General features: G+C 39.1%; 1 pseudogene; it reads right to left on the bottom strand.

The window, feature by feature from the left end:
• Window positions 1-18,949: 18,949 nt before the first annotated feature.
• On the bottom strand, window positions 18,950-19,708 carry LOC129626898 (40S ribosomal protein S3a-like; annotated as a pseudogene).
• Window positions 19,709-26,810: the final 7,102 nt, after the last annotated feature.

The raw sequence follows: 26,810 nt of genomic DNA, 5'->3' as shown, positions 1-26,810 counted from the left end.
TTTTCGACATCCCAAATCCCATGAGTGTCTCAGAGCGATGGTCATATTTGTTGCGCTTAATTCTATTCTGGACAATGACAGATGATTTTGGAGCTTTAGATTAAAGCATTTTCTGGGGGCCAAGAGCACATATGTGAGAGAATAATAAATAACACCTATCAGAAGAGGTCAGTGACTCCAAAGGCACTTTTTGACTCGAGCACCTCACTGGTCTGTGGAGTCTGGCCTGAGTGAAGGACGGGGCATGGCCCCATCTCCCGAACCCCGCGGCCTCTTCCTCGCTGCTCCTCAGCTGAACCAGTCTTCTCTTGAGCACTGAGTTTGATTAAATACACACATGCACGTGTACACGCCAGTGGTAAAGAATCCACCTGCTCATGCGGGAGATGCAGGTTTGATCCCTGATCTGGGAAGATCCCCTGGAGAAGGACATGGCACCCCACCCCAGTATTCTTGCCTGGAGATTCCCATGGACAGAGGAGCCTGGCAGGCTACAGTCCATGGGGTCACAAAGAGTTGGACAAGACTTAGCAACTGAACAACTACAAAACACACACACATACAGACACTCCTTTGTTCATGCTACTCCCGTAACTGTCATGTCCTCTCCTGAACTTTCCAAATCCCACTCTTTAAGACTCAAATAAAATCCTGCTGCTTCTCCTGGAGTCTTCCCCAAAAATGTTAGCTGAAAATTACTTTCTCTGAAATGCTACTACACTGAGAGTCCACAAAGTACACGGTCACTTTGAATGGTTCCCAAGTAAATCTCATCTACCCAATGAAGGAAGGATAAAATTCATCCCTCTGAGGCTTAGCCCACTATCCAACACAAAGTTAGGCCTCTAGCACCTCAAGAGATGTACCTCAACTGAAACAACACTGACCTCAAAAGTTATTTGGAGGGTGACAGAAAGACAAAACACTAAACTAGAGATCCTACTGGAAAAGATTTCTAAAGATTTTTGACTCGGATCAATGTTCTGTGAGCCCTGGACAGGTAGCCAGAAGGCTTGGGACTGAATGCTGGTTTTTCAGTTATTAACTTTATGATTAATTATTCTAACAATATCAATTTCTTTATCTGTACAATGGAACTCACAAGTCAGGGGACTATACCGGAAAGCTCCGAGAAGGCAATTCTTACTATAGTGTTCATATTCATTACCAAAACGATGCATTCATGGTTCTTGAGAAAACTGCACAGTTCCTTCAACATCAAACAGATTAGAACAAACTAACTTATTTTTCTAGACTGACTATTTTTTAGGCTTCAAAAACTTGGCGGACTCTGAGAATCACCTGGGGACTTTATAGATACGTTTTGCCCAGGACCTTCACATTTGTTTTGCCCAGTATCTTCACTAGTTTTGCCTAGTGAAAAGTTATTAGGATTATAGCTTTTATTTTTTTTAATTTTATTTTATTTTTAAACTTTACAATATTGTATTGGTTTTGCCAAATACCGAAATGAATCCACCACAGGTATACATTTTAGAAATATGTCTTAAACTGTAATAGACACCTTGATAATGACTTTTAGTGCTATTCAACTTAAAAATAGGTGCTAGCTCCTAAATCTTTCTTAGACTCAAAATCTATATAGTCACATACACATACATATGCAGGAGGTTAAAATTGTGTGTGTGTGTGTGTGTGTGTGTGTGAATTTCCTGGAGGTATGTGCCATAATTACCCAGTATTCCGGAACCTCTCATGTATCAATTTATCTTTGTAATCTGATCATACACTGCAGTCAGGGTATGTCCCATTTCTTTTCCACCACAAAGTTCACTCATGTTTGTAAAATAATTACCCTAAGAAAGAAGACAATACGTTTAAAAAAGGAAAAAAAAAGTCACATACCAAGAAAAAAGACAAAATCAGAAGTGTGTGAAACTTACTTTTTAAGGAAGTAATTTGGGGCACTTTTCTACCCTAGAATCCATCCAACTCAAGCCACTTTGAGCTGAGAATACAGGCAGTCCTAAGAAAGCTCTCAATCCAGGGCATTTTGTCCCTCAGCTGGGCAGGGGTCAAAGCAATCAATAGTAGTTTAGACTAAACAGGAAGAAAACCAGCTCAATTAATATGGCAGATGCAGGAATGGTCATCACATTTAGAAACAAGGTAAGTTTGAAACAAATTTAGTTGCTATCATTGTTGGGATTGTTGGCTAATACATGTATTGTTGGCTAATACATGCAGACAAATACTGCATCTTCCATCCCTTTTAAATGTATCTAGTAAACCCACAAGACTTCCAGTCATTGTACTGCACATAAGTTTCCCACAGAGACTTCATGAAAATCAACTCAACCTCTTTTTAAAACTTATCCCAGACATAGCTTCTGGTACAGAGAAAACCAAACATCCCTTTGCCTGCCCCTCCGCCCCACCCCCCAGTGTAAGGAAAGCCACTAACTCTTTCACAGGAGCAGATTGTTCCAACTTAATTGAATGAAGTAAACTTGGGGAAATACCTGACATTGCCAACTTGACCTCTGCTAAGCCTTTTGAACTTCAATCACTGTCCTCCAACACAAAGCCTTCTATTAGGCTTTCAGCTATTTCCCCTGATTACACAGGTAGCTTACCTTAAGGATTCCATGGTTTCAGTTATCATTTCTAACCTGATTGTGAGACAAGTATTATTTCCGTGCTGAGTCTTGTGACTAAGCCTGCAAAGGTATTTTCTGGTTTGATTGAGTAAAAAGCATCTCATTTCAGTTTCTTATCCACCAAGATCCAATAACTTATTCTAAAGAAAAGAAAATAGTTTTAATTTATGAGAACATAAGTGAAAAAACTCAAATGAATAACACTAGTCAGAAACTGTCCAAAATCATAGTCTTTGGTGTTTCATGTTGATTTCAAAATTTAAAATATAATTTATAATACAGGGCAATAAAAATGAAGATTGTTCCCAATAAACAAAGTGTAAATGGTAAAAACAAAACAGGTTGAATTTCTCAAACAAGTAGAATTAATATTCTCTTCTATCTAGTTCCCTTAGAGAAGAAGGAAAAATTGAGGTTAAAGTTTGAAATATTTTGAACTAATTACCCATACTGGCAAATAAAAGGTGCTCATAATCTGGGAGTAAAGATATGATGGCAGTTATTTTAAGAGTTAAAATATTTTTAACTATTTTTAATAGGCAGTTATTTTCATCCTATCTGAGCATCTATTTTTCTTCTACTTGACTCTACAGTACATGTTCCTTTCAGAAATATACAGAAAACTTTTAAATATTTCAAAATATTTAGAATCATCCAGTTCTTTATTACAAAGTAAAACAGAATATAATTTGTCCTCAGCAGACTGTCAGTGATTAAAAAGATTGCAAACAGCCAGTTCCAGCAAACATGGGAAAATTATACAAATACAAATATACAAATAGGTGGGAAAAATATACAAATTGTGTGGAAAGTAATTTGGTTGTCAATATCTATTGAAATTTGAAATGTGTATACCTTGTGAGGCTGTTCATTGAAAAAACATGATAACAATAGCAAAGATAGGAGGAAATTAAATTAGGGAAAAAATAAAATTAATAAGGGAATGATTCAGTGGTAACAATATACAGTCATCAAAGAGCTAAAAAGTCCTGCATGAAATGACCTAGGAAATGTCCATACTATATTTTTAGTAATTAAAACTGATTATAGATAAAAGCATTTAATAATATTCTAGTTTAGGGTATAAAATACATATGCACATAAAGTAGAAACCTAAGAAAGATGAATGATATATATCAAATAGCTAGCCAGTAGTTTTTAACCCTGGGCAGAGAAAGTGTAAGGTGGAAGTCTGTAGCTTCTTATTTTATGAAATACAAACATAAATGGAAGGATAGCAGGTGAATTCTATTTATTTTTCAACATATTTGGAAATATTTTCAAATTTAAAAAATATTCAGAAGTGAGAAACCTATATTTCAATAAATATATTTAAAAGTATTCTCATCATCTACAAAACAAAACATCTATGAAATAATTGACCTCTTAATTTAGGGAGAACTACATTTGTTAAAATGAGTTACATTGACTTGGACTCTTTTCCTTTGCCATTGGTTATAATTGGTTTCCAGTCACTCTAAATATAATAAACATGACTATTTTGTTTCTTTTTTTTTTTTTTTTTTTTTTTTTTGTATTACAGAATGGGCCTTGAGCCTTTATTTTTTTATTTATTTTTTTTTTTAATTTTATTTTATTTTTAAACTTTACATAACTGTATTAGATTTGCCAAATATCAAAATGAATCCGCCACAGGTATACATGTGTTCCCCATCCTGAACCCTCCTCCCTCCTCCCTCCCCATTCCATCCCTCTGGGTCGTCCCAGTGCACCAGCCCCAAGCATCCAGTATCGTGCATCGAACCTGGACTGGCAACTCATTTCATACATGATATTTTACATGTTTCAATGCCATTCTCCCAAATCTTCCCACCCTCTCCCTCTCCCACAGAGTCCATAAGACTGTTCTATACATCAGTGTCTCTTTTGCTGTCTCGTACACAGGGTTATTGTTACCATCTTTCTAAATTCCATATATATGCGTTAGTATACTGTATTGGTGTTTTTCTTTCTGGCTTACTTCACTCTGTATAATAGGCTCCAGTTTCATCCACCTCATTAGAACTGATTCAAATGTATTCTTTTTAATGGCTGAATAATACTCCATTGTGTATATGTACCACAGCTTTCTTATCCATTCATCTGCTGATGGACATCTAGGTTGCTTCCATGTCCTGGCTATTATAAACAGTGCTGCGATGAACATTGGGGTACTCGTGTCTCTTTCCCTTCTGGTTTTCTCAGTGTGTATGCCCAGCAGTGGGATTGCTGGATCATAAGGCATGTCTATTTCCAGTTTTTTAAGGAATCTCCACACTGTTCTCCATAGTGGCTGTACTAGTTTGCATTCCCACCAACAGTGTAAGAGGGTTCCCTTTTCTCCACACCCTCTCCAGCATTTATTACTTGTAGACTTTTGGATCGCAGCCATTCTGACTGGTGTGAAATGGTACCTCATAGTGGTTTTGATTTGCATTTCTCTGATAATGAGTGATGTTGAGCATCTTTTCATGTGTTTGTTAGCCATCTGTATGTCTTCTTTGGAGAAATGTCTATTTAGTTCTTTGGCCCATTTTTTGATTGGGTCATTTATTTTTCTGGAGTTGAGCTGTAGGAGTTGCTTGTATATTCTGGAGATTAGTTGTTTGTCAGTTGCTTCATTTGCTATTATCTTCTCCCATTCTGAAGGCTGTCTTTTCACCTTGCTAATAGTTTCCTTTGATGTGCAGAAGCTTTTAAGGTTAATTAGGTCCCATTTGTTTATTTTTGCTTTTATTTCCAATATTCTGGGAGGTGGGTCATAGAGGATCCTGCTGTGATGTATGTCAGAGAGTGTTTTGCCTATGTTCTCCTCTAGGAGTTTTATAGTTTCTGGTCTTACGTTTAGATCTTTAATCCATTTTGAGTTTATTTTTGTGTATGGTGTTAGAAAGTGTTCTAGTTTCATTCTTTTACAAGTGGTTGACCAGAGTTCCCAGCACCACTTGTTAAAGAGATTGTCTTTAATCCATTGTATATTCTTGCCTCCTTTGTCGAAGATAAGGTGTCCATATGTGCGTGGATTTATCTCTGGGCTTTCTATTTTGTTCCATTGATCTATATTTCTGTCTTTGTGCCAGTACCATACTGTCTTGATAACTGTGGCTTTGTAGTAGAGCCTGAAGTCAGGTAGGTTGATTCCTCCCGTTCCATTCTTCTTTCTCAAGATCGCTTTGGCTATTCGAGGTTTTTTGTTTTTCCATACAAATTGTGAAATTATTTGTTCTAGCTCTGTGAAGAATGCTGTTGGTAGCTTGATAGGGATTGCATTAAATCTATAGATTGCTTTGGGTAGTATACTCATTTTCACTACATTGATTCTTCCAATCCATGAACATGGTATATTTCTCCATCTGTTAGTGTCCTCTTTGATTTCTTTCACCAGTGTTTTATAGTTTTCTATATATAGGTCTTTAGTTTCTTTAGGTAGATATATTCCTAAGTATTTTATTCTTTCCGTTGCAATGGTGAATGGAATTGTTTCCTTAATTTCTCTTTCTGTTTTCTCATTATTAGTGTATAGGAATGCAAGGGATTTCTGTGTGTTGATTTTATATCCTGCAACTTTACTATAGTCATTGATTAGTTCTAGTAATTTTCTGGTGGAGTCCTTAGGGTTTTCTATGTAGAGGATCATGTCATCTGCAAACAGTGAGAGCTTTACTTCTTCTTTTCCAATTTGGATTCCTTTTATTTCTTTTTCTGCTCTGATTGCTGTGGCCAAAACTTCCAAAACTATGTTGAATAGTAATGGTGAAAGTGGGCACCCTTGTCTTGTTCCTGACTTTAGAGGAAATGCTTTCAATTTTTCACCATTGAGGATAATGTTTGCTGTGGGTTTGTCATATATAGCTTTGATTATGTTGAGGTATGTTCCTTCTATTCCTGCTTTCTGGAGAGTTTTGATCATAAATGGATGTTGAATTTTGTCAAAGGCTTTCTCTGCATCTATTGAGATAATCATATGGTTTTTATTTTTCAATTTGTTAATGTGGTGTATTACATTGATTGATTTGCGGATATTGAAGAATCCTTGCATCCCTGGGATAAAGCCCACTTGGTCATGGTGTATGATCTTTTTAATGTGTTGTTGGATTCTGATTGCTAGGATTTTGTTAAGGATTTTTGCATCTATGTTCATCAGTGATATTGGCCTGTAGTTTTCTTTTTTTGTGGGATCTTTGTCAGGTTTTGGTATTAGGGTGATGGTGGCCTCATAGAATGAGTTTGGAAGTTTACCATCCTCTGCAATTTTCTGGAAGAGTTTGAGCAGGATAGGTGTTAGCTCTTCTCTAAATTTTTGGTAGAATTCAGCTGTGAAGCCGTCTGGACCTGGGCTTTTGTTTGCTGGAAGATTTTTGATTACAGTTTCAATTTCCGTGCTTGTGATGGGTCTGTTAAGATTTTCTATTTCTTCCTGATCGAGTTTTGGAAAGTTGTACTTTTCTAAGAATTTGTCCATTTCTTCCTCGTTGTCCATTTTATTGGCATATAATTGTTGATAGTAGTCTCTTATGATCCTTTGTATTTCTGTGTTGTCTGTTGTGATCTCTCCATTTTCATTCCTAATTTTATTGATTCGATTTTTCTCCCTTTGTTTCTTGATGAGTCTGGCTAATGGTTTGTCAATTTTATTTATCCTTTCAAAGAACCAGCTTTTGGTTTTGTTGATTTTTGCTATGGTCTCTTTTGTTTCTTTTGCATTTATTTCTGCTCTAATTTTTAAGATTTCTTTCCTTCTACTAACCCTGGGGTTCTTCATTTCTTCCTTTTCTAGTTGCTTTAGGTGTAGAGTTAGGTTATTTATTTGACTTTTTTCTTGTTTCTTGAGGTGTGCCTGTATTGCTATGAACTTTCCCCTTAGGACTGCTTTTACCGTGTCCCACAGGTTTTGGGTTGTTGTGTTTTCATTTTCATTCGTTTCTATGCAAATTTTGATTTCTTTTTTGATTTCTTCTGTGATTTGTTGGTTATTCAGCAGCGTGTTGTTCAGCCTCCATATGTTGGATTTTTTAATAGTTTTTTTCCTGTAATTGAGATCTAATCTTACTGCATTGTGGTCAGAAAAGATGCTTGGAATGATTTCTATTTTTTTGAATTTACCAAGGCTAGCTTTATGGCCCAGGATGTGATCTATCCTGGAGAAGGTTCCATGTGCGCTTGAGAAGAAGGTGAAATTCATTGTTTTGGGATGAAATGTCCTATAGATATCAATTAGGTCTAACTGGTCTATTGTATCGTTTAAAGTTTGTGTTTCCTTGTTGATTTTCTGTTTATTTGATCTATCCATAGGTGTGAGTGGGGTATTAAAGTCTCCCACTATTATTGTGTTATTGTTAATTTCTCCTTTCATACTTGTTAGCATTTGTCTTACATACTGCGGTGCTCCCGTGTTGGGTGCATATATATTTATAATTGTTATATCTTCTTCTTGGATTGATCCTTTGATCATTATGTAGTGACCATCTTTGTCTCTTTTCACAGTCTTTGTTTTAAAGTCTATTTTATCTGATATGAGTATTGCTACTCCTGCTTTCTTTTGGTCCCTATTCGCATGGAAAATCTTTTTCCAGCCCTTCACTTTCAGTCTGTATGTGTCCCCTGTTTTGAGGTGGGTCTCTTGTAGACAACATATGCAGGGGTCTTGTTTTTGTATCCATTCAGCCAGTCTTTGTCTTTTGGTTGGGGCATTCAACCCATTTACGTTTAAGGTAATTACTGATAAGTATGACCCCGTTGCCATTTACTTTATTGTTTTGGGTTCGAATTTATACACCATTTTTGTGTTTCCTGTCTAGAGAATATCCTTTAGTATTTGTTGGAGAGCTGGTTTGGTGGTGCAGAATTCTCTCAGCTTTTGCTTGTCTGAAAAGCTTTTGATTTCTCCTTCATACTTGAATGAGATCCTTGCTGGGTACAATAATCTGGGCTGTAGGTTATTTTCTTTCATCATTTTAAGTATGTCTTGCCATTCCCTCCTGGCTTGAAGAGTTTCTATTGAAAGATCACCTGTTATCCTTATGGGAATTCCCTTGTGTGTTATTTGTTGTTTTTCCCTTGCTGCTTTTAATATTTGTTCTTTGTGTTTGATCTTTGTTAATTTGATTACTATGTGTCTTGGGGTGTTTCGCCTTGGGTTTATCCTGTTTGGGACTCTCTGGGTTTCTTGGACTTGGGTGATTATTTCCTTCCCCATTTTAGGGAAGTTTTCAACTATTATCTCCTCAAGTATTTTCTCATGGTCTTTCTTTTTGTCTTCTTCTTCTGGGACCCCTATGATTCGAATGTTGTAGCGTTTAATATTGTCCTGGAGGTCTCTGAGATTGTCCTCATTTCTTTTAATTCGTTTTTCTTTTATCCTCTCTGATTCATTTATTTCTACCATTCTATCTTCTAATTCACTAATCCTATCTTCTGCCTCTGTTATTCTACTATTTGTTGCCTCCAGAGTGTTTTTAATTTCACTTATTGCATTATTCATTATATATTGACTCTTTTTTATTTCTTCTAAGTCCTTGTTAAACCTTTCTTGCATCTTCTCAATCCTTGCCTCCAGGCTATTTATCTGTGATTCCATTTTAATTTCAAGATTTTGGATCAATTTCACTATCATTATTCGGAATTCTTTATCAGGTAGATTCCCTATCTCTTCCTCTTTTGTTTGGTTTGGTGGGCATTTATCCTGTTCCTTTATCTGCTGGCTATTCCTCTGTCTCTTCATCTTGTTTAAATTGCTGATTTTGGGGTGTCCTTTCTGTATTCTGGCAGTTTGTGGAGTTCTCTTTATTGTGGCGTTTCCTCGCTGTGTGTGGGTTTGTACAGGTGGCTTGTCAAGGTTTCCTGGTTAGGGAAGCTTGTGTTGATGTTCTGGTGGATGGAGCTGTATTTCTTCTCTCTGGAGTGTAATGAAATGTCCAGTAATGAGTTATGAGATGTCTATGGTTTTGGGGTGACTTTGGGCAGCCTGTATCTTGAAGCTCAGGGCTGTGTTCCTTTGTTGCTGGGGAATTTGCTTGTTATGTCTTTCCCTGGAACTTGTTGGCCCTTGTGTGGTGCTTGGTTTCAGTGTCGGTATGGAGGCGTTTGATGAGCTCCTGTCAATTAATGTTCCTTGGAGTCAGGAGTTCCCTGGAGTCAGGGATTGGACTTAAGCCTCCTACTTCCAGTTATCGGTCTTAATTTTACAGTAGTTTCAAAACTTCTCCTTCTATACAGCACCACTGATAAAACATCTACGTTAAAGATGAAAAGTTTCTCTACTGTGAGGGTCACTCAGAGAGGTTCACAGCGTTACATGGAGAAGAGAAGAGGGAGGAGGGAGTTAGAGGTGACCCAAATGAGATGAGGTGGAATCAATAGTGGAGAGAGTGGGCTAGCCAGTAGTCACTTCCTTATGAGCACTCCACAACTGGACCACTCAGAGATGTTCACGGAGTTATACAGGGAAGAGAAGAAGGAGGCAGGAGACAGAGGTGGCCAGAAGGATAAAAGGGGGAAATGAAAAGGCGGGAGACAGATCCAGCCAGTAATCAGTTCCTTAAGTGTTCTCCACCGTCTGGAACACACAGAAATTCACAGAGTTGGGTAGAGTAGAGAGGGGTTAGGGAGGAGATACAGGTGACCTGGTGGGGAAAATGGAGAGTCCAAAGGGAGAGAGAGCAGTCAAGCCAGTAATCTCGTACACTAGTGAAAAATGGGTCCTGAAGATTGGGTTCTTAAAGGTACAAAATTGGTAACAAATACATAAAAACAAAAATTAGAAATCTAGAGTAGAGTTTGGAATTTCAAAAATGCGATGTTAATGCAAAGGAGAAGGAAAAGAAAGAGAGAAAAAACGAACAAAGAAAAACAAACAAGGTCGTGAAAGTAATAAAGAAACTACAGGTACAAAATTGATAACTAATACCAAACAGCAAAAATTAAAAATCTAGAGTAGAGTTTGGAATTTCAAAAATACAACGTTAAAAAAAAAAAAAAAAAAAAAAGAAGAAGAAGAAGAATAAAAATAAAGAGAGAAAACAAACAAACCAACAAAAACAATGTCGCAAAAATTATAAAGAAAATACAGGTACAAAATTGATATCAAATACCAAAAAGCATAAATTAAAAATCTTGAGTAGAGTTTGGAATTGCAGATATACGATGTTATATAAAAGAAGAAGAGAAAGAAACAGAGGAAAAAAAAAAGTCACAGCAATTATGATAAAAACTATAGGTACAAAATTGATAACATATATCAAAAGGCTAAAATTAAAAATCTAGAGTAGAGTTTGGAATTTCAAAAATGCAATGTTAAAGAAAAGAAGAAAAAGAAGAAAAAAAAAAAAAACCACGGTCAAAAAATTATAAAATATATATATGAAGTTTGCTGAAGAAGAAGAAAAAAAAAAATAGGGTCTTTTTTTTTTTTTTTTTTTGCAAAGTAATAGTTATAAAAGTGAAAATTAAAGGACAATAGAGGACTTAAAAAAATTTTTTTTTAATTAAAAAAAAAAGAAAGAAAGAAAGATTGATCATAAAAATAGTAAAAATATATCTAGGTCTTTCTCTGGTTTTGTTGTGAGTATTGTGGGTTCAGTTCATTTTTGGCAGTTCCTTAGTCCGACTTATATTTCTCAAGATCTATAGGCCCCTTCCTATGTAATCCGTAGTAACCACAGGGTTTTAATCTATGGCCTGTAGCTTCCAAGGCGTTTCCCTCTGCTATAGCTTCTTCTGTTTGCTGGTCTCTTCAGTGTCTGGTTCCCGCCCTGACACAAAGGGGTCGGTGGAGGACCCTATTTTTTTTTTTTTTTTTTTAATTTAGGCTCACTTGTTCAGCCGCGCTGTGGGGAGGGAGGGAGGGATGCTGCAAACAGATATCACTGGCGTGCGCTCGAAGTGCCTCGGCCACACTGGGTCTGCCCCCGCTCACGGCGCGTGTAACCTCCCTGCCCACACTGCTTGGGCTCTAGGTTGTTCCGCCGGGAACAATCAGAGGCCGGCCCTGGACTGAGCTCCCAGGTCCAAGCCGCTCAGGTTCAGGCACTCGGGTAGTCCTCAGAGGTGCAGACTCGGTTGGGCCTGCGTTTTGTGTTCTTCCCAGGTCGAGCAGCTCAGGTGATGAGGTGTTTGGCGGGCGCCAATGCTGCGACTTATCGCCTCCCCGCCACTCGGTTATCTGGGTGTAAAACCGGCGCACCTTCTCAGGCAGATATTGACCGTCCAGACCCCCAAGAAGTTTTAGTTAGCAAAGAAGCCTGCTTACAGTTTTATAGATAGTGTCTCTCTGGGGCTGCGATTGCCCCCTTCCGGCTCTGGCTGCCTGTCACCGGAGGGGGAAGGTCTGCAGCTGGCTATCTCTGTTCAGTCCTTTGTTCTGTGCGCGGGCCTGGCGGTGTCTTAGGTTAGGGCTGGCTTTTCGCGTGGTAGATATCCCACAGTCTGGTTTGCTAGCCCAAATTATTTCGCTCAGATAGTGCTCAGGACATTCGGCCCGATTCTTACTCTAAGGGACACAGCCCGTGCCGCACTTCCCTGCCCAGCCCCCGCTTGCTAATGCCGTGTGCAGGCGTCTGCGCTGCTTCTCCGCTGGGGGAGTTACCGTAGGGCTCACAATCCGCGATTTTTAATTGTTTATTTTTTTTTTTTTTTTTTCCCCTCCCTTTTATGTTGCCCTCTGTGCTTCCAAAGCTCGGCACAGATTCGGCAGTGAGAGGGTTTCCTGGTGTTTGGAAACTTCTCTCTTTTTAAGACTCCCTTCCCGGGACGGAACTCCGTCCCTCCCTCTTTTGTCTCTTTTTTTGTCTTTTATATTTTTTCCTACCTCCTTTCGAAGAGTTGGGCTGCTTTTCTGGGTGCCTGATGTCCTCTGCCGGCATTCAGAAGTTGTTTTGTGGAATTTACTCGACGTTTAAATGCTCTTTTGATGAATTTGTGGGGGAGAAAGTGTTCTCCCCGTCCTACTCCTCCGCCATCTTCGACTATTTTGTTTCTTTTGGTATAACTGAAGTACAAATTTGCTGAAGGAATACACACATTGCTTGTGTTATAAGTTTACATGATAATTGCAAGAGTTGCCTCAAGAAACTTTATTATGTTGTTTGGCCCACTGAATGGAAATTATTTTAAGTGGAGGACTTAAGGATAGAGTATCACAATATTCCCAATGTGTTTTGACTATGAGTTGTTTTGTTTAGCTTTATAAAATAAAACATTGTATTTATTGATTCATATACTACTGAAATAAAATGTGCTTAGTGGCTCAGTCATGTCTGACTCTTTGTGATCCCATAGACTGTAGCCTGCCAGGCTCCTCTGTCCATGGGGATTCTCCAGGCAAGAATACTAGAGTGGGTTGCCATGCCCTCTTCCAGGGGACCTTCCCAACTCAGAGATTGAACCCAGGCCTCCTACATAGAAGGCAGATTCTTTCCTGTCTGAGCCACCAGGGAAGCACACTGAAATAAAACAAGATTGTCATATAATAGGTTTGGGTTTATAATTTCCAAAACTATATATCTTGTTCCCAAAGTGCCTAAATTTCTTATCAAACCAGAAATGTGAACATTATCCAACCAAACAAGCTCACATAGCCTCTTAAGTGCCCTAGAGGGATGTTAGCATTGGCAAGAAAAGTGCATATAATCTACTTCTTCTGCCACAGGTGCCTGGAATTTCCTCGCAATTCCATCCCATCAGAATATCAGTTTATTGTAGACCAGCAATACCCAAGCCAGCAAGGGTCTCAGGCATGCATGCTCTTCTCCTTTACTTTTTTGACTAATAACTGCTTATGCAGCCTTGAGAAATTTAATTTTTCTGAGCCTTGACTTCTCATGTGCAAGATAGAAATAATATTATCACCATGAAGGTTTACTGTGAAAATCAGGTGAGCATATGGCTTAGAACAGTGCATGCCTGTGTACCAAATTGCTTCAGTGGTGTCTGACTCTTTGCACCCCTACTGACTGTAACCCAGAAGGCTCCTCTGTCCATGGGATTCTCCAGGCAAGAATACTGGAGTGCACTGCCATTTCCTCTCCAGGGGATCTTCCTAACCTAGGGATTGAACCCACGTCTCCTGTGGCTCTTGCATGGCAGGCAGGTTCTTTTACTGCTGAGCCACTGGGTAAGCCAGCTTACAACAGTATGGAGCTCATAATAAGCACTCCAAGGATAGTAGTTTTATTATAATTAATAGATATTAATGATAGAAATACTGAAATTAAGAACTGTACCCTACTATGATGTGAATGTAGGGCAATAAACCCCAATCTCTAAAGAGTAAAAGAAAAAAATCAAGTCTGAACTTTCAAAATGAAGATTTCTGGGCCCCACTCACCAAAGATTCTGATTCATCTGAGCCTGGGATTAGTCATAGGAATCTTCCTTTTTCACAAGTACTGCAAGTGATTCTGACAACAAACAGTGTTATGGGAAGAAGAATGGAGGACCTTCAAGGAAGAAAGAGAAACAGAATACATGTGCCCCCTCCCAGAAAGTCCTTGTACTTCACTCACATTAACTGTTCTGATTCTGAGGCCAAGAAATCTTCTCCCAAATCTAACTTATATTTGTGTTGTGTCAGGAAGAGAAGAATCAGAATGGTTCTCCTACTTCATCTCCAAACATCTCTGACCACACTTTCCTTCAGCTTTGATAACAGTGTATCACAACCCAAATGCCTTGGTGCTATTTCACTGTCTTGTTCCTTTGGATTTCCATTAGTGTTGGTTCCTTTTGACACTACTGCTGTAGGATCAGGAAATTGGGATGATTGATGTGGACTCACACCTTTAATTCCTATGTACTGATGCCTCAATCTAAAAGCATTCATAGTTTCATCAGGACTTGGGATTCACATCAGCCCCCATATCCTCCATGTCAGATGATAGAGGAGCCACTCATGTGCCCAGTTTGCCCATAAAGCACCCTTACTCTTCTGCTGAACAATGAACCTAATGAATATCTTGCTCCCAGACAGAAGGACCCAGGTTTTAAGGTGTCTAAAAGTGTATTAGTGTTAGTTGCTCAGTCGTGCCCAACCTTTTGCAAACCCATAGACTATAGCCTGCCAGGCTCCTCTGTCCATGGGATTTTCCTGGCAAGAATACTGGAGTGGGTAGCCAATCCCTTCTCCAGGGGGTCTTCCTGAACTAGGGGTCAAATCTGGGTCTCCTGCATTGCAGGCGGATTCTTTACCATATGAGCCACCAGGAAAGGGAAGCCCTGAAACCTATCCTATCTAGAGGTTTGCTCTTAAAGCATACCAAAAAAAAAGGAAAACCCTCACCTTTCACATATGTATATATTCATGTGGATTCAAGGCTAGGGCTCCTCTCAGAGCCTTAGATATTGTTATAAATTGTTGTGTATAACACCTCTATTCATAGGAAACTCTACCCCCAGTGACACTGTATTTGGAGATTTGGACGTTTATGGGGGTAATTAAGATCAAATGAGGTCCAAAGGTCCTTGATCTAATACATCTGGTGTCCTTACAAAAAAAGAGAGTCCCACCAGGGATGCACATACACAGACAAAAGGCCATGAGAGGACGCAGACGGAAAGTGGCCATCCACAGGTCAAAGAGAGAGGCCTCCACAGACATGACCCAGGCTGGCACCTTGATCTTGGACTTCCAGCCTCCTGAACTGCTGCTGCTGCTAAGTCGCTTCAGTCGTGTCCAACTCTGTGCAACCCCATAGACAGCATCCCACCAGGCTCCCCCATCCCTGGGATTTTCCAGGCAAGAACACTGGAGTGGGTTGCCATTTCCTTCTCCAGTGCATGAAAATGAAAAGTGAAAATGAAGTCGCTTGGTCATGTCCGACTCTTCGTGACCCCATGGACTACAGCCTACCAGGCTCCTCCGTCCATGGGATTTCCCAGGCAAGAGTACTGGAGTGGGGTGACATCGCCTTCTCCGCCTGAACTACTAGAAAACAAATTTCTGTTGTTTAAGCCACCAACCTGCGGAATTTTGTTGTGGCAGCCCTATAGAAGACAGCAGAAATGGTTCATGCAACTGAGGGCCCTGAAGCTACTATATCACTAGCTCCTTCCTACAGCCTACTCTCCTATCAGGGAAGCTGAATTTCCCATCCCATTATAGCCAACTCTGACCACTGGTTCTCTAGGTATGATAAACATCAGTTCAGTTCAGTTCAGTCACTCAGTCGTGTCTGACTCTTTGCGACCCCATGAATTGCAGCATGCCAGGCCTCCCTGTCCATCACCAACTCCCGGAATTCACTCAGATTCATGTCCATCGAGTCGGTGATGCCATCCAGCCATCTCATCCTCTGTCGTCCCCTTCTCCTCCTGCCCCCTATCCCTCCTAGCATCAGAGTCTTTTCCAATGAGTCAACTCTTCACGCGAGGTGGCCAAAGTATTGGAGTTTCAGCTTCAGCATCAGTCCCTCACCCAGGACTGATCTCCTTTAGGATGGACTGGTTGGATTTCCTTGCAGTCCAAGGGACTCTCAAGAGTCTTCTCCAACACCACAGTTCAAAAGCATCAATTCTTCGGTGCTCAGCTTTCTTCACAGTCCAGCTCTCACACCCATACACGACCACTGGAAAAACCATAGCCTTGACTAGATGGACCTTTGTTGGCAAAGTAATATCTCTGCTTTTCAATATGCTATCTAGGTTGATCATAACTTTCCTTCCAAGGAGTAAGCGTTTTTTAATTTCATGGCTGCAATCACCATCTGCAGTGATTTTGGAGCCCAGAAAAATAAAGTCTGACACTGTTTCCACTGTTCCCCCATCTATCTGCCATGATGTGATGGGACCAGATGCCATGATCTTAGTTTTCTGAATGTTGAGCTTTAAGCCAACTTTTTCACTCTCCTCTTTCACTTTCATCAAGAGAACATACCCATCCTCAAAAGTCTGGCTTAAATATTATAGTCTATGAATTCTTCTCTAATCTTCCCAAATGAAATATATTTTTCTCTACTCCATAACCTGTCCCACAGATATCTGCACTCCTATTATTGCTGGCTTTATTTAATTCTTTCTTATGTTGTTATCAGTCAGTATTCACATAATACTATCATATTTATGCTATCATTCATAGCTATTAATATTTATATTAATTCACAATGACAATATTCACTTATTAACTAGCCATTTAAATTCCTTGTGGGAAGACAGCATGCTTACTTCCATGCCTAACACAATAATTTGCACACAGGAATCCATGAACAATTGTTTATTGAGTTGACTGATATCTATAAAAAGCCTTAAGGTCTTTAGCAAATAGAACTAAGTTAGTTATCTATGTATATGTGAAAGTGAAGTGAAAGTTGCTTAGTTGTGTCCCACTCTTTGCAGCCCCATGGACTCTAGACTGCTAGGCTCCTTCTGCCCATGGAATTCTCCAGGCAAGAATACTGGAGGAGCTTGCCATTCCTTCTGCAGGGGATCTTCCTAACCCAGGGATTGAACCTGGATCTCCTGCACTGCAGGCAGATTCTTTACTGTCTGAGCCATGGGAAAGTTCCCTATGTAGGTATAATAGGTGCCTTTAAAGCATATTCATAAAATCAAATAATTTTATATGAAAAAGATCTTAGAGACCTTTTTTTACCCGTTTTTATTTTACATATTTACCAAGCATCACCTAGTGAATTACTAACAGATTTACTCTAAATGACAGACTAAAACAGAGACCTCATGAATCCTAGGCTTCATCCTCATTCCACCAAGCAACCTGGCCAGTCATCCAGACTCGATCAAAAACTGTAGATGAACACATCCAGCTATTTTGGAATCATTTAAAGAACACTGTGCCAGCACAGAGCAATGTCCAGATCATGCTTTGGCTTCCACTGGAGATCTTCCTATAGGGACTGAATGCACAGGTCTCATCAACTCAAGCATGGTCATTTAGATTGTCATTGTATTTCTCACCATAGTTAAATAAATTGGCATTCTAATTGTTTTAACTTAAACTTGAAGCCAATTGCAAACTTCTTGGAACTAGTTCAACCACTGTGGATATTTATTTAAACTTGAGAAAGAGAATTTCCTGCACTCCTAATTCAAATATTGCAAAGTCCATTAGGCAGGGTAATTAGCGTGCACCCAGCCAAACTTGGAACCAACTGGTCAAAGTGAATACCTGATTTAGTCTCTGGGTTTTACCCTTCACTTCTTCTTTGCAAAGATAAAAAAAGCTTTGATGATGATGCTGTTTGGAATATGAACTACAACATTCTGAATATACCCCAACCATCAGTTCCTCCCCAGCGGGCCTCTGAGTCTAAGCAGTGATGACAGCCATTAGATAGACACTGCTAACAATGACGTGCTGACGAGAGAGGATTTATATCCCATTACCAGTCCCCTGCGCCATGCCATGAACCTTCAACTAGACATTTTATCATGTTGGTTGCCGCTCTCTGCATTTTCTCTAATTTGTCTCTTTTTCAACATGTGGTATCCCAAACTAAAAGCAGTTGAAATATGTTCAGGCAAGACTAGTGCCAAGTCACTGGAGATATTTTTTTTCTGGTTCAGAACATAATGCTTCCATTAATACAGACTGATATCACCTCGGACTTCCCTGGTGGCTCAGACAGTAAAGCGTCTGTCTACAATATGAGAGACCTGGGTTCGATCCCTGGGTTGGGAAGATTCCCTGGAGAAGGAAATGGCAACCCACTCCAGTACTCTTGCCTTGAAAATCCCATGGACGGAGGAGCTTGGTGCAGGCTACTATCCATGGGGTCACAAAGAGTCGGGCACAACTGAGCGACTTCACTTTATCACTTCAAAAGGATTTGAGGGATCTCTCCTTTTAACAAATCAAGGCGGGGGTTGTTGACTTTAGCAGCTCTCAAAATATGCTAAGGCATGGAGCAGCAACCTACAAACAATAAAGTGGTAGGTAACTTTGAGAGAGGTGAATTATGTTGTCCTTTGGTAGCCCCCAGCCAAGTCTTCTCAAGTGGCTGTCCATCCTCCAGCTCCACAGCCAGCCCATCTCATTTATATATAACCTAATCTTAACCAGAGAGTGTGAAAAGTTAAAGTCTTTGTAGATATAGGAATACATTCTCTTACACTGCCCCACCTACAACCCACACCCACGAACTCTTAGGTTTCTACATTTTCAACGTGATTCTTGAGAACAGGAAAGAATTCAAAACCAAAGCAATGAAGTTACTCTATGTACTGTGAGGTCATATTTCACTTGGGAGTTGGGTCTAAAGTTAGTGCAAACTACAAAAACCAAGCTGAGTCAAAATCATCTCTGGAAATCTTTTTTTTTTTTTTTTTTTTTTTTTTAGCCACAAATAAGACCTTTTGTCACCATTACAAAGGCCTGCATTTTAAACAGATTCTTGGACTGGGGACTCATATCCATCAGTTTGTTTAACTTTAGCACCTGTCTCATCCCCAGCAGCTTTTCCAAAACTACTAACCTCACCATGTAGTTCCATGAGTTTTCCCAATTCAAACTTGGACTTCTTCAGCATTTTTACTTTTCTAACAAAGGCATCGTAAAGCAGATAGATTGGCAAGCCTTTTCTATGTCTTTTCCAATGCTGTCTGGAATCAATTTACTGACCACTTCTTTCAAGTCACTTGTCTGCACCCCTCAGGTCATGATTACCATCATTTCCATGTGAATCTGGCATACCTACTGGTGCTGGACATAAGAGGTCTTCTGAATTTGGTTACTGTGTTTCTTAGTAAAGCCCACGCAGGACAGACAAAGCAAATAACAATCGGTGGTCTTGACAACAAGGTGAGCTTCAGTCATGGTCTACCATTGTTTTGACCATGGAGCACGTTTTGTCACAGGTAGATCTATCCCATGGAAACTAGTCAGGCAGTTTTTGCCTTGAACATCCTCTGTAATTAGCTTGAATTTTCTAAAGGCAACTTCATCATTCTGCAAATCAGTGAGATTCACTTCAGAAATACAACCCTTGAGGCCATCAGATTCAATTTTGGTTCCTTGAGTTCTCATGACCAGTGTTTTCCCAGAATAGCTGGTGTTTTCACATCATACCAATATTCTTAGAAAATGGGGCAACCACTTTCTTCTTGGCTTTCATAAGGCACTTTTTCTTGCCAACCACCATGATGCTGTTCAGAAGACCAAAACGGCTAGAAATCTTAAGGGGCTGTGGTAGGCAGAATTTGGAAGACGACCTCCTGAGAGTCCTTTTCTGGTTATTCAATCACATACCTATCTGACTACCATTGTGAAGGGATTTTTGCAGATGCAAAGCCCCTAATCAGTTAGATTTTAAATACAGAGAGTATTGGGGTAAGCCTGACCCAATTGAGAGAACTTTGAAAGCAGAATATTTGCTCAGGCTAGTATTAGCAGGGAAATTCAGAGAGACTGAAAGAACCACACAGATTTGCTTAAGCCATTGCTGGCTTGCAGATGGAAGGGAGGACCAGAGATTGGCCACTATCTGCTGAAAGTGACCCCTGGCCAACAGCCGGCAAATAAACAAGGACCTTAGTCCTACAGCAACAAGGAACTGAAGGCTGTCAATAACTTGAAGTGAGCCTGGAAGCAGATTCTTCCCAAGCCTCCAGACAGGAGCCCAGCCCAGCCAACACCTTGATTTCAGTCTTTTGAGACTCTAAGCAGAGAAACCAGCCAAAATAGCCCGTATTTCTGACCTAAAGAACTGTGAGCTAATAAACAAGTATGTGCAAACTGCCAAGTGCGTGGTAATCAGCCAAACAAATGAAAAACGAGCATTAGTCTATATAACAGCATGAGGCTGTGCTGTTTAAGTTGCTTTTTATTAATTTAAATTCCTCTGTCACACTAGCCACAAATCAAGCACACCATAGTCACATGTGGCGACTTGCTACCATATTGAACACTAGAAACTACAGGACTTGTTCATCATCACAAAATGTTCTATTGGATGGAATGCTCTGAAAGATCCAAAAGAATCAGTTTTGGGGACTTCCCTGGTGGTCCAAAGGCAAAGACTCCATACTCCCAACACAAGGGGCCAGGGTTTGATCCCTGATCAGGAAACTAGATCCCATATACTGCAACTAAGAGCTTGTGTGCAGCAACTAAAAATCCCTCATGAATGCAACTAAGACCCAGAGCAGCAAAAATTATAAATTAAAAAACAGAAGGGAGGAGGAGCCAAGATGGCGGAGGAGTAGGACGGGGAGAACACTTTCTCCCCCACAAATTCATCAAAAGAGCATATAAACGTCGAGTAAATTCCACAAAACAACTTCTGAATGCCGGCAGAGGACATCAGGCACCCAGAAAAGCAGCCCAACTCTTCGAAAGGAGAGAGAAGAAATACAGCTCCATCCACCAGAACATCGACACAAGCTTCCCTAACCAGGAAACCTTGACAAGCCACCTGTACAAACCCACACACAGCGAGGAAACGCCACAATAAAGAGAACTCCACAAACTGCCAGAATACAGAAAGGACACCCCAAACTCAGCAATTTAAACAAGATGAAGAGACAGAGGAATACCCAGCAGATAAAGGAAAAGGATAAATGCCCACCAAACCAAACCAAAGAGGAAGAGATAGGGAATCTACCTGATAAAGAATTCCGAATAATGATAGTGAAATTGATCCAAAATCTTGAAATTAAAATGGAATCACAGATAAATAGCCTGGAGGCAAGGATTGAGAAGATGCAAGAAAGGTTTAACAAGGACTTAGAAGAAATAAAAAAGAGTCAATATATAATGAATAATGCAATAAGTGAAATTAAAAACACTCTGGAGGCAACAAATAGTAGAATAACAGAGGCAGAAGATAGGATTAGTGAATTAGAAGATAGAATGGTAGAAATAAATGAATCAGAGAGGATAAAAGAAAAACGAATTAAAAGAAATGAGGACAATCTCAGAGACCTCCAGGACAATATTAAACGCTACAACATTTGAATCATAGGGGTCCCAGAAGAAGAAGACAAAAAGAAAGACCATGAGAAAATACTTGAGGAGATAATAGTTGAAAACTTCCCTAAAATGGGGAAGGAAATAATCACCCAAGTCCAAGAAACCCAGAGAGTCCCAAACAGGATAAACCCAAGGCGAAACACCCCAAGACACATAGTAATCAAATTAACAAAGATCAAACACAAAGAACAAATATTAAAAGCAGCAAGGGAAAAACAACAAATAACACACAAGGGAATTCCCATAAGGATAACAGCTGATCTTTCAATAGAAACTCTTCAAGCCAGGAGGGAATGGCAAGACATACTTAAAATGATGAAAGAAAATAACCTACAGCCCAGATTATTGTACCCAGCAAGGATCTCATTCAAGTATGAAGGAGAAATCAAAAGCTTTTCAGACAAGCAAAAGCTGAGAGAATTCTGCACCACCAAACCAGCTCTCCAACAAATACTAAAGGATATTCTCTAGACAGGAAACACAAAAATTGTGTATAAATTCGAACCCAAAACAATAAAGTAAATGGCAACGGGGTCATACTTATCAGTAATTACCTTAAACGTAAATGGGTTGAATGCCCCAACCAAAAGACAAAGACTGGCTGAATGGATACAAAAACAAGACCCCTGCATATGTTGTCTACAAGAGACCCACCTCAAAACAGGGGACACATACAGACTGAAAGTGAAGGGCTGGAAAAAGATTTTCCATGCAAATAGGGACCAAAAGAAAGCAGGAGTAGCAATACTCATATCAGATAAAATAGACTTTAAAACAAAGACTGTGAAAAGAGACAAAGATGGTCACTACATAATGATCAAAGGATCAATCCAAGAAGAAGATATAACAATTATAAATATATATGCACCCAACACGGGAGCACCGCAGTATGTAAGACAAATGCTAACAAGTATGAAAGAAGAAATTAACAATAACACAATAATAGTGGGAGACTTTAATACCCCACTCACACCTATGGATAGATCAACTAAACAGAAAATTAACAAGGAAACACAAACTTTAAACGATACAATAGACCAGTTAGACCTAATTGATATCTATAGGACATTTCATCCCAAAACAATGAATTTCACCTTCTTCTCAAGCGCACATGGAACCTTCTCCAGGATAGATCACATCCTGGGCCATAAAGCTAGCCTTGGTAAATTCAAAAACATAGAAATCATTCCAAGCATCTTTTCTGACCACAATGCAGTAAGATTAGATCTCAACTACAGGAGAAAAACTATTAAAAAATCCAACATATGGAGGCTGAACAACACGCTGCTGAATAACCAACAAATCACAGAAGAAATCAAAAAAGAAATCAAAATTTGCATAGAAACGAATGAAAATGAAAACACAACAACCCAAAACCTGTGGGACACGGTAAAAGCAGTCCTAAGGGGAAAGTTCATAGCAATACAGGCACACCTCAAGAAACAAGAAAAAAGTCAAATAAATAACCTAACTCTACACCTAAAGCAACTAGAAAAGGAAGAAATGAAGAACCCCAGGGTTAGTAGAAGGAAAGAAATCTTAAAAATTAGAGCAGAAATAAATGCAAAAGAAACAAAAGAGACCATAGCAAAAATCAACAAAACCAAAAGCTGGTTCTTTGAAAGGATAAATAAAATTGACAAACCATTAGCCAGACTCATCAAGAAACAAAGGGAGAAAAATCAAATCAATAAAATTAGAAATGAAAACGGAGAGATCACAACAGACAACACAGAAATACAAAGGATCATAAGAGACTACTATCAACAACTATATGCCAATAAAATGGACAACGAGGAAGAAATGGACAAATTCTTAGAAAAGTACAACTTTCCAAAACTCGATCAGGAAGAAATAGAAAATCTTAACAGACCCATCACAAGCACGGAAATTGAAACTGTAATAAAAAATCTTCCGGCAAACAAAAGCCCAGGTCCAGACGGCTTCACAGCTGAATTCTACCAAAAATTTAGAGAAGAGCTAACACCTATCCTGCTCAAACTCTTCCAGAAAATTGCAGAGGATGGTAAACTTCCAAACTCATTCTATGAGGCCACCATCACCCTAATACCAAAACCTGATAAAGATCCCACAAAAAAAGAAAACTACAGGCCAATATCACTGATGAACATAGATGCAAAAATCCTTAACAAAATTCTAGCAATCAGAATCCAACAACACATTAAAAAGATCATACACCATGACCAAGTGGGCTTTATCCCAGGGATGCAAGGATTCTTCAATTATCCGCAAATCAATCAATGTAATACACCACATTAACAAATTGAAAAATAAAAACCATATGATTATCTCAATAGATGCAGAGAAAGCCTTTGACAAAATTCAACATCCATTTATGATAAAAACTCTCCAGAAAGCAGGAATAGAAGGAACATACCTCAACATAATCAAAGCTATCTATGACAAACCCACAGCAAACATTATCCTCAATGGTGAAAAATTGAAAGCATTTCCTCTAACGTCAGGAACAAGACAAGGGTGCCCACTTTCACCATTACTATTCAACATAGTTTTGGAAGTTTTGGCCACAGCAATCAGAACAGAAAAAGAAATAAAAGGAATCCAAATTGGAAAAGAAGAAGTAAAGCTCTCACTGTTTGCAGATGACATGATCCTCTACATAGAAAACCCTAAAGACTCCACCAGAAAATTACTAGAACTAATCAATGACTATAGTAAAGTTGCAGGATATAAAATCAACACACAGAAATCCCTTGCATTCCTATACACTAATAATGAGAAAACAGAAAGAGAAATTAAGTAAACAATTCCATTCACCATTGCAACGGAAAGAATAAAATACTTAGGAATATATCTACCTAAAGAATCTAAAGACCTATATATAGAAAACTATAAAACACTGGTGAAAGAAATCAAAGAGGACACTAACAGATGGAGAAATATACCATGTTCATGGATTGGAAGAATCAATATAGTGAAAATGAGTATACTACCCAAAGCAATCTATAGATTCAATGCAATCCCTATCAAGCTACCAACAGCATTCTTCACAGAGCTAGAACAAATAATTTCACAATTTGTATGGAAAAACAAAAAACCTCGAATAGCCAAAGTGATCTTGAGAAAGAAGAATGGAACTGGAGGAATCAACCTACCTGACTTCAGGCTCTACTACAAAGCCACAGTTATCAAGACAGTATGGTACTGGCACAAAGACAGAAATATAGATCAATGGAACAAAATAGAAAGCCCAGAGATAAATCCACACACATATGGACACCTTATCTTTGACAAAGGAGGCAAGAATATACAATGGATTAAAGACAATCTCTTTAACAAGTGGTGCTGGGAAAACTGGTCAACCACTTGTAAAAGAATGAAACTAGAACACTTTCTAACACCATACACAAAAATAAACTCAAAATGGATTAAAGATCTAAACGTAAGACCAGAAACTATAAAACTCCTAGAGGAGAACATAGGCAAAACACTCTCTGACATACATCACAGCAGGATCCTCTATGACCCACCTCCCAGAATATTGGAAATAAAAGCAAAAATAAACAAATGGGACCTAATTAACCTTAAAAGCTTCTGCACATCAAAGGAAACTATTAGCAAGGTGAAAAGACAGCCTTCAGAATGGGAGAAGATAATAGCAAATGAAGCAACTGACAAACAACTAATCTCGAGAATATACAAGCAACTCCTACAGCTCAACTCCAGAAAAATAAATGACCCAATCAAAAAATGGGCCAAAGAACTAAATAGACATTTCTCCAAAGAAGACATACAGATGGCTCACAAACACATGAAAAGATGCTCAACATCACTCATTATCAGAGAAATGCAAATCAAAACCACTATGAGGTACCATTTCACACCAGTCAGAATGGCTGCGATCCAAAAGTCTACAAGTAATAAATGCTGGAGAGGGTGTGGAGAAAAGGGAACCCTCTTGCACTGTTGGTGGGAATGCAAACTAGTACAGCCACTATGGAGAACAGTGTGGAGATTCCTTAAAAAACTGGAAATAGACATGCCTTATGATCCAGCAATCCCACTGCTGGGCATACACACTGAGAAAACCAGAAGGGAAAGAGACACGAGTACCCCAGTGTTCATCGCAGCACTGTTTATAATAGCCAGGACATGGAAGCAACCTAGATGTCCATCAGCAGATGAATGGATAAGAAAGCTGTGGTACATATACACAATGGAGTATTACTCAGCCATTAAAAAGAATACATTTGAATCAGTTCTAATGAGGTGGATGAAACTGGAGCCTATTATACAGAGTGAAGTAAGCCAGAAAGAAAAACACCAATACAGTATACTAACGCATATATATGGAATTTAGAAAGATGGTAACAATAACCCTGTGTACGAGACAGCAAAAGAGACACTGATGTATAGAACAGTCTTATGGACTCTGTGGGAGAGGGAGAGGGTGGGAAGATTTGGGAGAATGGCATTGATGCATGTAAAATATCATGTATGAAATGAGTTGCCAGTCCAGGTTCGACGCACGATACTGGATGCTTGGGGCTGGTGCACTGGGACGACCCAGAGGGATGGAATGGGGAGGGAGGAGGGAGGAGGGTTCAGGATGGGGAACACATGTATACCTGTGGCGGATTCATTTTGATATTTGGCAAAACTAATACAGTTATGTAAAGTTTAAAAATAAAATAAAATTAAAAAAAAAACAAACAAACAGAAGAAGAAGAATCAGTTTTCTTGTAGTTTTAACCCAGATTAATATTACTTTCATAGTACTTACCATGAACATCCTATTGCAAAATTCAGACTTAAATTGAAAAAAGTAGGGAAAATCACTAGACCATTCAGGTATGACGTAAATCAAATCCCTTATGATTATACAGTGGAAATGAGAAATATATTCAAGGGATTCGATCTGATAGACAAAGTACCTGAAGAACTATGGATGGAGGTTCGTGACATTGTATAGGAGGCAGGGATCAAGACCATCCCCAAGAAAAAAAAATATAAAAAGCCAAAATGATTGTCTGAGGAGGCCTTACAAATAGCTAAGAAAAAAAGAGAGGCTAAAGGCAAAGGAGAAAAGGAAAGACGTACACATTTGAATGTAGAGTTCCAGAGAATAGCAAGGAAAGATAAGAAAGATTTCCTCAGGGATTAATGCAAAGAAATAGAGGAAAGAAATAGAATGGGAAAGACTAGAGATCTCTTCAAGAAAATTAGAGATACCAAGGGAAGATTTCATGCAAAGATGAGCACAGTAAAGGGGAGAAATGATATGGACCTAA

The sequence above is a fragment of the Bubalus kerabau genome, chromosome 14 (assembly GCF_029407905.1).
Source record: "Bubalus kerabau isolate K-KA32 ecotype Philippines breed swamp buffalo chromosome 14, PCC_UOA_SB_1v2, whole genome shotgun sequence".
NCBI classification, from domain to species: domain Eukaryota; kingdom Metazoa; phylum Chordata; class Mammalia; order Artiodactyla; family Bovidae; genus Bubalus; species Bubalus kerabau.
The sequence above is the reverse complement of the archived record's forward strand: the minus strand, read 5'-3'. Positions and strand labels throughout refer to the sequence as shown.